General features: G+C 40.6%; 1 pseudogene; it reads right to left on the reverse strand.

Moving 5' to 3' along the window:
- Positions 1–380: 380 nt before the first annotated feature.
- Positions 381–497, reverse strand: LOC136643531 (5S ribosomal RNA; annotated as a pseudogene).
- Between the last annotated feature and the right edge of the window lie 14631 nt (positions 498–15128).

Here is a 15128-nt window from a genome sequence, read left to right on the forward strand (position 1 = left end):
TACCTCACAGGGTTGTTGGGAGGACAAAACATAGGAAAGGAACCATGTATACTACCCTGAGTTCATTGGAGGAAGGGCAGTATAACAAGCTGAAAAAATAAAAATAAATAAAATATGTCAGAGTTTCTCAAACTGTGGGTCATGAGCCAATTTCAGGTGGGTCCCCATTCATTTCAATATTTTATTTTTAATATATTAGACTTGATACTACCATGGTACATGATTGCATTTGGGGAAATGTTACAGATTTGTGCTTTTAACAGACTAATATGTATATGCTTTTAACACTGATAGTCAATGGGACTTACTCCTGAGTAAGTGTGTGTAGGATTGCAGCCTAGGTTGGTTGGCAACCTTCAGTCTCGAAAGACTATAGTATAAGCCTACAGCACCCGGTATTCCCAGGCGGTCTCCCATCCAAGTACTAACCAGGCCTGACCCGGCTTAGCTTCCAAGATCAGACGAGATTGGGCATGTGCAGGGTAACAGTTGCTGTCAAGGATTGTTAAAACTTTTCCTGCTTGCTGATGTCACTTCCGGTCATGACATCACTTCCGGTGGGTCCTGACAGATTCTCATTCTGAAAAGTGGGTCCCAGCACTAAAAGTTTGAGAATCACTGAAATATGTCATATGAGCAGTGGGTGCTCATTAATTCCTTTTCCCAAAGGTAACTGAGTATCTGTTGCAAAGAGATCTTGGTTAGCAGGATTGTACACAAGCTCCATTAGCTTTTTAGCTCTCTCATTCTGCCACAGATGACTCTTGAAAACGTTTATGTTCACATAATTTCATCAATTTATGGCTTTAATGACATATATCATTTTACTCACTCCATTTCTCATTCTGTGATGATAATGCTATTTATTTTTATTTAGACAATAGTTGCTATTCACTACTAAACACTGCTGCTAAATTTCTATTAAGTGTTCACATTATGCTAAGCAGTAGGGAAGTACTCTCATCTGGAGAACAATTCTGAGCATGCTTACCTAAGGCACATGCACTGTGCTTTACTGCTCACTGTAGTATCCCATTTGCATCAATAGAAGAAGCATTTTTCCCCAGTGTCCCTGGCAGTAGAAACTGACATCATGAGAGCGATGGATGGAACACATTAAGTGCTGCCACTGCACAGACCTAATAATCTCCTTGGACGCTGTCATTTTGCGTGGCTAACATGGCACTAAGAATAAAGTGTTTGAATGGTGGAAGACTTTCCAAATCCATGCTCAGACATGAGCTCAGTAGGTGGCCTTGGGCTAGTCGCTATCTTTCAGCCTACTGCATGGGACTGTTGTGAGGATAAATCAGATATGAGCTGTAAAGCTCTGGTGGGCTGAAAATTACTGCAGGATTGCCATGCAGTTGGGCCACTTCTATTGAAATTAATGCCAGAAGTGCAGCAGTAGTGCTGGGTGAATTGTTCCCAATGATATTTATGTTTGCACACTTCCTGGAGAATGAAAATGCTGACATTCTAGATGGAACATTGGGAGACGATTCCACAAGAAGAACCTGCAATGGTAACACAGCACAATGCCTTCGGTGAAACCTGTTTACTGTCGGAAAGAGAGCTACATATATTTGGCCTTTCTTTGACTTAGTAAGTAAGTCAATTATTACAACCACACTTAGTTGGATCAGTCTCCACTTGGAAAGATTCTTTAGCAGCAGGACATTAATCATGCAGTGTTGTTAGAACTTACATGCTGATAGTTACGTAGATTATGTACATCTCCTGTCACTCCCACATGATTAAGAAGGAGAGTCTCTAGAGTTTAACAATAATCCTGAGGAATTCTGTGAAATCTGAAAGTGTTTTTCACTGCTCTGTGGTTTTTCGTTGAGCAGAATAATGGTATTACAATGCTGTTCATGTCGAGAAGTAATTGAGCCATAGATATCTTTGTGGCCAAGTATGGACATAGGTGAGACAGCAGAAAAATCTCATTTGGATTTCTCATGTTTTTTTCTAAATGAGAAATGCAGCTAATGGGGGCGGGATTTGGCTTGGGAGCAAGACAGGAAAGGGTAGGTTAACTCTTTCCCCTTGTTCTCTTTTCATGATGCATATTGTTCCCATAAGGCTGTAATTTGCACTATTAAACATAGCACACAAGTACCATATGGGTACCAGTGTGTTTTTCTCTGTGTGACAAAGAGCAGTTTTGCAAGAAGATTTTCATTAGGAAAATAGTTTATGGAGAAAGGATTCATCCCCTCTCCCAGTACTGCGGTCCATGCCAGACTCATCATCACCCCATAGTTTTTGAAAAACAGTGGGCAGTCCTGGATATCCTACTACCTTGTCTAGTTTGCTCCTGAGTCTGCTTTTTCTCACTCGCATAACATGCATCCATTTCAAATCAAGTTTGCTAGTCTCTCCTGACCCAGCTGGACACTTAATGGGTGGTGATGTAGGTTAAGCAAAGCGAAGTAGTAATATGAAACCAGAAGCTGCCCAAGACATTTTGGTACTTGGGGAAGAAAATTCACATGATGCCCCTTTAACAGTACTTCCCAATTATGAGGTGGATTGCCTCACCTGGCCTGATGGTAGTGAAAGAGACCAAGCTGATGTGGTTGCTTGATCATTTTACTTGCTGGTCAGGTTACTGGTCTGGCTGACATGGATTGCTAAGAACTTTGTGTAACCTTACACCAGTTAAGAATAGGGCATCCTCACACATGTCATTTTCTCCATAAAAATGAAAGTGACACCATTGTCACATATTCAAGCTTAGAGACTGTTTTCCTCGGACACCTCTGTATAACCATGTGGGAAAAAATATGAACTGGCATCAGAAAGTGAGTGCAAAGCACAATTTGATTTTATTTTTCGCATTTTTATACCACCCTTCCTCTAAAGAGCTCGGGGTGGTGTACATAATTCCTTTTCTCCATTTTGTCCTACCCCTATGGGTGGTGTAGGCTGAGAGATAGTGACTGGCCCAAAGTCACCCAGGCAGTTTCATGGTTGAGCAGGGATTTGAACCTGGTTCTTCCAGATCTAAATCCAACACCACAACCACTACACCATCTTGGTTCTTATAAATTAAGAGCCTGGCACTTAATAATAATAATAACTAGGTATTTATATACTGTCTTTCTGGTCATCGGATTACAGTTTACATAGGCAGGCATTTCTAAATCCCTCAAGGGGATTTTTACAATCATAGAGGTTCTCTCTTTCAAGAACCAACAACATTTCAGAATGGATCTCCCTGGTTTGGTCTCACTTCTGGCCTCCAGTTCTCCCATGCAGGCTGACAAGCAGCTCCATCTTTCACATGGAGGACAGCCAAGACGCTTCTTACTCACACCAAGAGCAGGTGGAATCACTCAGCTTGGCTTGTCATCTACTTCAAGGTCTCGCCATTCACAGCTGTACAGGGAGCTGCCTATGTCCTCGAACTGGCTACCTTCTGACGTTATCTTTGGACTAACATAGGCTCTACCCTCTAGACCAGACTTCCTGCCCATTATAAATTAATCTTGCTAATCTCCAAGTACTTCATCAGATCAGCAAGAGAATTTGCACTTAACCAATGCAAACTGAATGTTTAAACAGACCATATAATGATAGTTGATGTCCTGCTTAGCAGGCTTACCAATTAACAGCTTCATTGAAGTTTCTTATCAGCAAATTAGATTACTAGTGTAAAAAGGCCTTTTCTGCCTTATCACTGCTGTTCAAATTGCATAATTAGGGATACACTTGTTATTATCACCTTACTGCAGTTTGTAGAACAGAAGAGACAAAACTATCCATGCTTTTATTTGCTGAAATCTGAACATTTTGTAGATTGGTCAGGCTTTATTAGAATAAAGCCCATCACTAAAGTTCCCCTTTGAGAGGTATAGCCAAGGCCTTGAAGAGGGGGGTAAAGGGGGTAATTTGTACCCAGGCCCAGGTTCAGAAAGGGGAACTAGGAGTCAAAGGAGGGGGCCCAGATATTTCCTGGGATCTTCCATTTTCCAATCCCACCCAGACTCACTGCCCATGCGGGATGCTGGGGACATTACTGTGGGCACATGGCAGCAATTACTGTCGCAAGCCATGCATACCAGGCCCAGGAATGCATACATTCCTTAACAGTATAACATCTGGAAGGAAACTGACCTGCTACAGTTGCTCTTTGGCTTCTGGACTTGCTTCCCATGAAGGAGAAGCTCAGGGACACAGCTGCAAGACTACAGCTGCTGCAGAAGTCAGTTTGGGTGTGCACAGGACACTTTCCATTCTAGCGTGAGCCTAAATGCAATACTAATCTCTTGCAATGATTTTCTATATTTGAAAGATTTTAGGGAGACTTAGGAGTGTGTTTGGTTTTCTGTATTACAGTTTCTAGCTGCCAACACAGGGCATGCAAGTAGACCTGAACTCTGCATTGGGAAGACTGGTGGACCTGGGCTCTAAAGACTATTCCAGCTGTTGCCACTTTCTCCCTGTCTGTTTTGCCCCCATTCTGCCCACCCCCCACTCTGTTTCACCCCGTTCCTCTTTGGGAAGGGGCCTAAAAGAAACTTTGTACCTACCCCCTGATAAAATTCCTCTCAGAGGCCCTGGATATAGCCCCTCTCATTTATAGCCCCATGCCGTGTGCCTTATGGATATGCACCTATGGAGTGCTTTGCTTGTAAGGGCCCAATCCTATTATCCCTCAGCACTGACGCTGAGCTCCAGCACTGGTGCTGGCTGTTGCAAATATGCCATAAGGCACGTCTGTGGTACCCTAAGAGGAGGGACCGCAAGTACTGGGCCAGCGCCAGCTGGTGCTGAGCCTCAGTGCCACATGGACGGCCTGCTGGCAGTGAATATTTTGGGGGCAGGGGGAGGGTGGAATGGGGTGGGGGAGAGTGGGGCAGGGGGAGGAACTGGCCCAGGAAAGGGGTGGGACTGGCAGAGCTCTGCTCCCCTATATCCTATCCTCCATGTTGGGCTGCTCTGTGTTGGGAACCACAGTCCCATTCCTCCCTGAAGACCTCCAGGGGCCCCAGTGGTCCACTGGGTGCTGCAGTAGCCATTTTGGCACTGCTGCACCTGGCAGAATCCCAAGGGATAGGATTGGGATGTAAGCCCCTTACCTATACATCACATGTTGAAGGGCACAGATTACTCGGTGCACTCATTGGACTCTATGTGTGTAGGCCTCTGAACAAATGTGGTGTCCAATGCATAGATGTCAGGAGTATATCAGGAACAAGGACGGGATAAAGACAGATGAGCAAGGTCCCAATCCCCCTTCTCCATTCACTGGACTGAATGTTTGAACAGGGTGAAATAAACATTTTCCCTATTCAATGCCATAGTTTATAAAAAGAAGTACACTTGCAAACATTTTGCATGGTTGATGTGAAGGAATCTTTTAAGTTAGCAACTATGGGCAGTCCAGAAATTCACCGCAGCAGCGGGGCAATTAAGAAGTACATAAAGGGATTCATTGGAGCCGGAGGATGATCATGAAATGATCTATCCACATCATTTTAATTATTAAATATGGAGTTGGAAAACAGGTCACTGATCCCTCAGGGTCAATGTAGCCCCATTTTGTCTTACACAGCAATTTCAGCTGCTAGAGTGGGAATGACAAGCAAAGTAACAACCTAATTTCTGTGATATGGCTCATCGAAACAAACCAGCCTTATTAGTTTTTTTTTGGGGGGGGGGGGTTAAATGTCTTGCTTTTTCACTTAGCTGCCTCCATAAGCAGTGCCCCCCAAATGTACATTTAATCCAGCAGGCCTGATTGAAGTTTGCTTGAACCAGGGATGTGCTCAAGTCGTGAGTCATGTCAGGAGTCACTGACTTGAGTCAATTTGTGAGTCATAATGCATGACTGTCTCAACATGACTTGAGAAAAATTTTGAGCCTTTCAAGTCAGTCATTTTGAGTAACAAGTCTTGAGCCAAATTTCACAGAAAAAGGAAAGTAGTGTTTGTGTGTGGGTGAGTGGGTGGGAGTTGTCATTTAACACCCCCTTGATGTCCCCATCCCATCTGCACTCTAGTCAGCTATATGTTGAAGTCCTTTACTTCAACTCTGATTTATGTAAGCAAAAGCTATGATGTTAGTTGAGTTGATAGCATTTTCAAAAAAACTATTGGTTGTATATGACCCCCAGCAACCCTCCCCCCTTCCCAGTTCACATAACAATCCCACCTTCAGAAGGAGCACCAGTCTGGCAAGCAGCATGCCACAGACCGCTAGGGAGGTGTCCAAGTTTAGCAAGGCAGGAGAAGTAAGATGGTTGGCAACCTTCAGTCTCGAAAGACTATGGTGTAAGCCTACAGCACCCGGTATTCCGAGGCGGTCTCCCATCAGTACTAACCAGGCCTGACCCTGCTTAGCTTCCAAGATCAGGCAAGATCGGGCATGTGCAGGGTAACAACACAAACACTAAAAAGATAGAGTTCTCAAAGTCATTTCAAGTCCATAGTCACTTTCCGAGTCACTGCCCATGAATTGAGTGTGAGTCAGTGACAGTCGACTCAAGTACTCGGGGGCAGTGACTTAACCCATTTTTGCCTGACCCACAGGTGTACTCATTTGGTCCCTGTTGTGTATATGCAACATTGGGCAGAAATGGCTTAAGTGTGACTCATCAGTGCTGGAAAATTGGTTAGGATGGGCCCACATTCATTTTGAAATGTATAGAGATTGAAGCCTGAATTGAGATAACACAAAGCAAATACTGGCCAACAAGAAAGCATACAAATATTCAGATTTAACATGTTGCAATAATTGTAGAAAACCATTATTTTTCTAAAACATGCCCCCAACTTTCTTCCAGAAGCTACTATGAGTTGTTTACAGCAATTGAACCTTGTGTTAAAAGGTGGGTAGTGTAAGCAGCGGTTCTAAGGTTGGTCCACTCCAGGCATTTCTCCGACATATGAGTATCCTAAGCAATTTTAGTTCATGCATGTGCCAGGCTTCAATTGCATGGAGAAACACAGGAGTGAAGGGCAGTCCAATCCTGAGCTGCCTGGCACGTGGAGCTGCCGCAGTGCTAAAATGGCTACCGCAGCATTCTGAGCACACTGGGTAGCCACCAGCGGATCATCGGGAGAAGGGGACAAGCCTCAAGAAACTGAACTGAACTCCACTGGTCCTGCCCCTTCCCACCTTGCTCCCTCCCCTACCACACCTCCTCCCTGCAGTCTGCCCACCCTGGAATGCCTCCCTCCATCTCCCCCCATGCCCCCCCACCTCTCCACCGCACTGTGCTCTGGGCAAGCACCGGGCAGTTGACTAAGGGCCAAGCACCGGAGCTAGTCCAACGCAGGCTTGTGCTGGGCTAGCTCTGGTGCTGGGCCCATGGTGCTGCTTGCAAATGTGCCGTAAGGCATGTTTGTGACACTGTGTGCCGGTGGTGCCGGTTTGTGTGCCGGTTTGTGACACTGTGTGCCGGTGGTGAGCCGGCGCACAAAGAACAGGATTGGGCCCTCAGTGACATATAATGATCACTTGTAGCCATTTTTGCAGTCATTGAGAAATATTTTCCAGCTTATTTTCCAGCCAGAAAACACTGCTGGCTGTTGCTGTATGCAGCCAGCGCACACAACATGTTTCTTCATGCAAGTGTGTGTGTCTGAGAACAGTAGGAATTTCATGCAGAATACATATAACTGGTGATAGTCATCAAATATAACTGGTGCAAGATCCATTCCAGATTTATTTTTCACACTATTCCTCTTGGTTAATTATATTTCAAAGATCATCACAATAAAACTTTAATAACTATGTTTGAGAGTAAATTAAAAATATTTGGATTTGCTTCAAGTTTCTCCTTACAAGCTGAGTGTGGAAGAGTCAATCAATGTGCCCTTGGGTCTTTTGAAAAACGAAAACTAAACAGGCTGGGAGTGCCTTGTCATAATTTGCAGTTGGTCAAATAATACTGTATATAATCTCTGTTTGTTATACTCTGCAGTGTGTACTTTAGTCCTGGGAAAAGACTGAACCTCCTCTGATCAAATGCTTCTATAATTTTGATGAAGGGTCTTATTTGTTCAGCTCTTGGGCCAACTTACTTTTAAAAATTGACAATAAGCTGTTAGAATGCAATTACATTTCTCAGCACCTTCTTCTGAATATGTTTAACAAATAAAATTAAAAATAAGAAATCCTATAACAGAGGACTCCAAGGTATATCTGCTCAAAAGGAAGTTCCATTGTGTTCTGTTGGGCTTACTCCCAAGACAGTGTGTCTAGGACTGAAGCCTCAGTCTTTGAGCTAGCAATTAAGTTTTCAGATCAGATGTGGCCTTAAATATTCCCATGATCCCAAATAGAAAACTTCATTATGGTGACTGCAATAAACATTGCAAAAATGTCTGTTTTTGTAGATTAGAATGCACCAAATGCCTGGTTGGGAGCCCTCATGATAGAATTGGAATTTTTCTCATTTACCTGCCGCATTCACAGAGGCAAGAATATTCCCTTTGCAGTGCTATGCAGACAACATAGCACATTGCCAGTGATGTTCCAGGCAGTGGCACTACCATAGAGTGGAGAAGTGTCAATAAGGAATTATGCTACATGTCTCTAGCAGATACTGGTAAGGAGTTAGACGTCCATGAGCGAGTCATGCTGGATAGGACAGGCTAAATTAATGTTCTCCTCAGTCCTGAGTAGACAGACATTTACAGAGTGAGGTCATTGGTCTGTGTGGCAGCCATTCTGATTGACTACAGTGCCACACCATCTCAGCTTGAATGCTTCTGAAGAGCAAACTAGCAGGTCACGTCGTGCAATGAGTTGTGCCTATAACTTCTGTTCATCTGAACAGTACCCTATTCAGGGATGCCTAGAAATTGCTGCAATTTTGAAGAAGGCTGCCTATTTTCAGGGGGTGATTTCTTCTAGTAGTACCTTTCCCTTTTATCCTCAAGAACACACATGGAAGTCAGGTAGCATTTTGCTCTGTTCCAGGCATGCAGTTGCATCAGCACATGCAGAAAATGTTGCCCAGCAGTGCATTAAAAATGTTATGCCCACCAGTGATGTGGAGTGCACTGAGCAACACACTGTGCACATGCAAGTCCAAGTTGGGGTTCTATTTGAACTTCTGTGTATAGCAACCTTGTGCTATCACTTCCTGGCGTACTAGCCCCTTATACAAGCGAAAAGGTAATGTAGGATACACCCCTTAATCTGCTGCACTGTCAGAGCCAGTGTGCTCTTAAATACCAGTTGCTGGAAAGTAACAGCAGAAGAAAGCCTGTTGCCTCCATGCCTCATTTCTTGGTTTTGCATCTGGGCCTTTCTTATTTTGATCATAATAGTCCATTGTTCTCAGTCCATCTCTGTTGTCAGTTACCTCACTTTTAATGAGGATTTCCATGACATTTATTTCCTATGGTCGTTGAAGAAATTCTAAGATACATGCCGGAGAACCTTTTTGTCTTTCACTCAGCCATAGTCCTTTGACTTTTATTTAGAAAAGTCACTGACATTTATGACACAACTAAACTAATATTTGCTATAAGGGAGTTGGAGATAAGTAATGCACCTGATAAACTGAATACTGCCCCAGGATACCTAGATGCAATTGCAATTTCAAAGAAGACCGTTTATTGTCAGTAGTAATATGTAGTATTTGTATAGTGTTTTCTGACTGTTGAAAGTGCTTCATGTGTATCGACAACATCCAGATACTACGACAACTCTGCAAAGCAGGGATTTTCAATCTTTTTCATCTCATGTCATACTGACAAGGTGCTAAAATTGTCAGGGCACAATTGTCAGTTTTTTGACAATTGACACCATGCTGCTGGTAGGGGGGGTCACAACCCCCAACTGTCCTGTTAATAAATAACCCTCCTCCCCCAAAATCACTTGCAGACAATAAACAGCACACTAATGTGCCATGGCATACTGGTTGAAAATCACTGTGGTAAGGTAAGCTAGGCTGAAGTCTTATACAACCTTACCTAGGAATGTGTCACTGAACCCAATGGGATTTATTTTTGTTTTTAATTAGTTTTCACATTTTCATACCATCCATTCTCCAAGTAGCTCAGGTTGATGTACATAATTCCTTCCCTCCTTTTGTTCTTGCAACCATCATGGGAGGTAGGTGAAGCTGAGAGAGAGTCACTGGCCCAAGGTCACCCTGGAAGCTTCATGGCTGAACAGGAATTTGAATTGGGATCTTCCAGGTCTAAAGTCCAACTCCTAAATCACTACACCAACCTGGCTCTCTGTTTTTCTGAATGGACCTACATCGGATTGCCCTACAAGAATTATTACACTCCCACCATTGCAGCTGGAGAGCTGTAGCTGAAAGGGGGGTGGCTTGCCTGAGGCCACTAGTTGAGTTAATGGCAGAGGTAAGGTCCAAACCAGGGAAGTCCCAATTCACAGCTCAATATCTTGGCCACTACACTGGACTAGCTCTCCTACTTTGAGGGAGAATATATTCTAGTCTACTGCATCACAGAATAGAAAAGTAACAGTGGAGATTGTGCTCCAGGGAAGACACAATCTGGTGCAAATGCTGTAATTGCACAGTAATTCCTTCTGGTACAGATACCGTGAAAAGCTCAAGAATGCTCTTCGAAGCGGCAAGGCCTTTGATCATTCCTCACTCTCCAGCCAGGTGGAGGAAGGAGTTAGTTTGGCGAGAAGGAAATGATAAAGCAGGAAGCGTGCCCTGGGTCATGCCCACTATTGCCAGTTCTAGTAGCTAGGAAATAGCTAGATAAACTTCAAAAAGCAGCTGGAGACAACTAGATAGTTCAAGTCAGATTTTTAAGCTTTTCGTTTTAAAGCTTTTTAAAGCAAGTTTTGTTTCCTATTCAAAATGTGCCTGGGCAGTTCCGGTTAGGGAGGCATGGCGGGCTGACGGCTGCTGGAAGCTCTGCTTATCAGCAGATACGTCTGTGGATTTAATTTAAACACCCCTGGATTGAAAGGGGTCTTGGCGTGAGATTAACCATAATTAACTCCAGAACGTTCCTGTTTTGTCTTCCTGGGGCGAAGGCTCTGGGTGTAAAACAGTTTCAGAGCAAAGGAGTTGGAGACTATCGAGCTCAGCCACGGACCTAAGTGTAAGCCTGACCCCCCTTCCTACAGCTTTATTTTTCTGGGGCACGTAGAGGAGAACAGAGTTGGGAAAGAGCAAGAAATATTTGGACTTGAAAGATAAAGATGGACCAACATTAACAAGATAAGAAGTATTAAAGGACTAAGAATTAAATGCCCAGTCAGGTGGATTTTCAAGCTGGGATCGAGACTGTCGAGATGAGAAGAGTTTTTATAAAACCCTTTTGGAGTTTATTACTTTGGAGGTTTTTTTTTCTTATAAAACTCTACTGTGTGTGGGACAGAAGAAAGACAGTCTTGTTTTTTGTTGTGTTGAAAAAGTTTTTTTCTCCTCTCCCTGAGCATTTCAGTTGTGTTTACCATCTCTTCTGGGAAGTGAGAAGTTCGTTATGGTTACAATACTTTGCTTAAGTTACCAACATTAATAATAGAATTAAACTAAAAGGCTGCTTGTTGAGCTTTTTGTATAAAGGAGTATACAGATATCTGGTGGCAAATTAAGATAACTACTTGTGAAGTGTTACAGATTGGAACACCTGTGGAAATTTAAGATCATTACCTGAGGATTGTGAAAGACTGAGATTTTTAAAGGGAAAATGTCCACCAGGAGACGTAATATGTTGGAACAGATACATAAAGAGAAATCCCCACCAAGATCATCAGGGAAAGAGTTGAATCTGGAAGCTATTCAAGACTTACTAATGAAGATGGAAAATTGTTTGCAGGAAAAAATAGAAGGGATGGATGGGAGATTCGAAACATTACATCAAAAAATGCAGGAGATGAATTTACAGATGCAAACAAACATGTCACGTTGGGATAAAATGTGGGAAGAAACAGAGATAAAGATAAAAGGGATAAATGATACAATGAAAGTTCATGAGACAAAATTTGAGGATTTAGAAGTCAGAGATGATAGGAATCAGGATATGTTGGCATTGATGGAACAGGCGCAAAAAGAAAATATTTTAAGATTCAGAGCTATACCAGAACAGGAAGGAGAGGAGATAAGAGCCAGGATGAGAGAAATCTTGGCAATTTGCTTGAAAAGTGATCCTAATGAGATGGAGTTGGAGATAGATAGAGTCTACAGAGTAAAATACAAGGATTGCAAGGTTGAGAAAGCTTCCAAGAGATATATTAGTGCATTTCATAAGAAAAAGGACAAGAGATAGGGTTTTACAGCAACATGCAAAGATGAAGCTTACAGTAGAAGGAGTACAGATTATTGTGATGAAGGAGGTTCCACTTAGAATTCTAAAGAAAAGGAAAGAATATGGCTTTCTGGTAGATGTTTTGAAACAGAAGAAAAATATCTTTAGATGGTGTGAATTGGAAGGAGTTATCTTTAGATTTCAGAGTAGAATGTATAGAATAGATACAGTTCAGAAAGCTAAAGATTTTATGAAGGAATTCGAAGGAGGAGGAGAAAGAAGAGAACAGGAAAATCTAAAGGATATGCAACAAACCCAAATAGACTTTCAAATAATTAGTTCAGAAGATTAGCTATGGAGTATAAGTTTTTATCTTGGAACATTAATGGAGCTAATGCTCCAAATAAGAGGAAAAAAATATTTTATTATTTGAAGAAACTTAAAAAAGATGTGATTTGCCTTTTAGAGATGCATATTAAAAAAGGTCATACAAACTACTTAATACAGAGAAAGTTAGGACAAGAATTTTTTTCAGCAAATTCAAAGAAGAAAAATGGAGTGGTTATGTATGTTAAAGATTATTTAAAACCAAAACTTGTGTTTGCAGGTGAAAAAGGCAGGTGGTTGGCTGTGGAAGTTATAATTTTGGGAGTAAGAACTTTACTTTTGGATTTGTATGCTCCAAATCAAGAAAGAGGAGTTTTTTTAGGCAATTATTGGATGTACTCTTAAATTACTCATATTCAAGTTATTTTTTTGATGGGAGATTGGAATGCAGTTGTGTCCCCACAAAGGGATAAAAAATCTGAGAAGGAGATTAAGATTTCTCAAGGGAAATTACCAAAAACTTTTTTTGATTTGGTAGAAGCTTTAGGGGTCGTAGATATTTGGCAACAAATGAATGGAAATATAAAAGAGTTTACCTATTATTCAGAAAGACACAGATCATTTTCAAGAATAGATATGTTCTGGGTGACGAAGGATATTGCAATAAAAACTTCTAAAACAGAAATTCTATCACAGACTCTTTCAGATCATAATCCAATAACTATGACTATTAAGAAGAAACCTACAACATATAGATGGAGATTGAATGAATTGTTGTTACAAAAAGAGGTTATAATAAAGGATGCTAAGCAGAAATTAAGGGAATTTTTTAATTTGAATTTAAATAAGGGAACAGAAATGAGGATAGTTTGGGACGCTAGTAAAGCCTTTATGAGAGGATACTTTATTCAGAAAAGTATAGAATGGAAAAAAGAGAGACAAATTAAGTTTCAGAAAATTGAGGAGAAAATTAAAAAGAAGGAATATGAGTTAATAGAAGTCCCAGGAGATTAAAAAATAGTACAACAAATAAAAGATTTACAGCATCAATTATCTTTGATGATGGTGAATCAAATGGAAATTAAATTAAAGTTTGTGAAGCAAAGATATTTTGAGCATGCCAATAAACCAGGGAAATGGTTGGCCTACAAATTGAGGAAGCAGAGAGAGAAGAGAGTAATTTTAAAATTGCAGGAGGCGGGAAAAATGTATACTGATCAGGAGGATATAAAAAAAATAATTACAAATTATTATGCTAATTTATACAAAAGTCAAAAAATAGATCAAGTAGAAGTAAAGAACTACTTGGATAAACAAAATTTACCAAAAGTGTCTGAAGAACAAAGGGAAATTTTAAATAATAGAATAACTCTGTGTGAAGTTGTAGAGGCAATAAAGAAGATTAATATAGATAAAGCTCTGGGTCCAGATGGTTTAACAGGTAGATTCTATAAATGTTTAGAAGAAGAAGTAAGTTTACCATTGCTTAACACGATGAATGATATTTTGCAGACTGGGAAAATGCCAGATTCATGGAAGGCAGCAAATATAACTTTGATTCCTAAAGAAGGACAGGATTTGATGGATATAAAAAATTACAGACCTATTTCCTTGTTGAATAATGATTGTAAAATATTTACAGCAATTTTAGCAAACAGAATGAAGAAGATATTACAAAATCTTATACATGAAGATCAATGTGGTTTTTTACCGAAAAGACACATGAGTGATAATATTAGAATAGTATTGGATTTGCTGGAATATTATGATAAAAGGATAGAGAAACAATTAGCATTGATTTTTTTGGACTTTGAGAAGGCGTTTGACAATTTGAGTTGGACTTTCTTGATTGCTGTCTTAGAGAAGATGAACTTTGGAGAGAACTTTATTCAATGGATAAAGTCAATTTATACATCACAAACTGTGCAGGCAGTGCTAAATGGAGAATTATCAACAATGTTTGAGATTAAAAAGGGAACACGACAAGGATGTCCATTGTTGCCACTTTTATTTATACTTGCCTTAGATGTGTTATGTAGAGATATTAGACAAGATGAAAGATTACATGGTGCAAAGATTAAAAATGAATGTTTTAAATTAAGAGCATTTGCAGATGATATGGTTTTGATCTTAGAAAAACCTTTAAAAGACATAGAGTTGTTGATGGTTAAGTTGAAGAAGTTTGAATCATTAGCAGGATTTAAGATAAATAAACAGAAAACTAAAATTTTATCTAAAAATATGAACGAACAAGACCAATCGAAGTTGATGAATAAGACTGGGTTCAAAGTGGAGAAGAAGATTAAGTATTTAGGTATTATTTTGACAAACACGAATTGTATGTTATTTCAAAATAATTATGTTAAAGTTTGGGGTGAAATCAAAAAAGATTTTGCAAGATGGGAAAGGTTGAAATTATCTTTTTTGGGAAGAATATCTGTAATTAAAATGAATGTACTACCAAAAATGCTTTTTCTTTTCCAGAATATACCAATATTACTTTCTGATAAACCTTTTAAAGAGTGGCAGAAAGATGTGACAGGTTTTATATGGCAAGGGAAAAACCAAGAGTGAAATTTAAGATTTTGCAAG

Source organism: Tiliqua scincoides, chromosome 2 (genome assembly GCF_035046505.1).
Source record: "Tiliqua scincoides isolate rTilSci1 chromosome 2, rTilSci1.hap2, whole genome shotgun sequence".
In the NCBI taxonomy this organism is placed as follows: Eukaryota; Metazoa; Chordata; class Lepidosauria; order Squamata; family Scincidae; genus Tiliqua; species Tiliqua scincoides.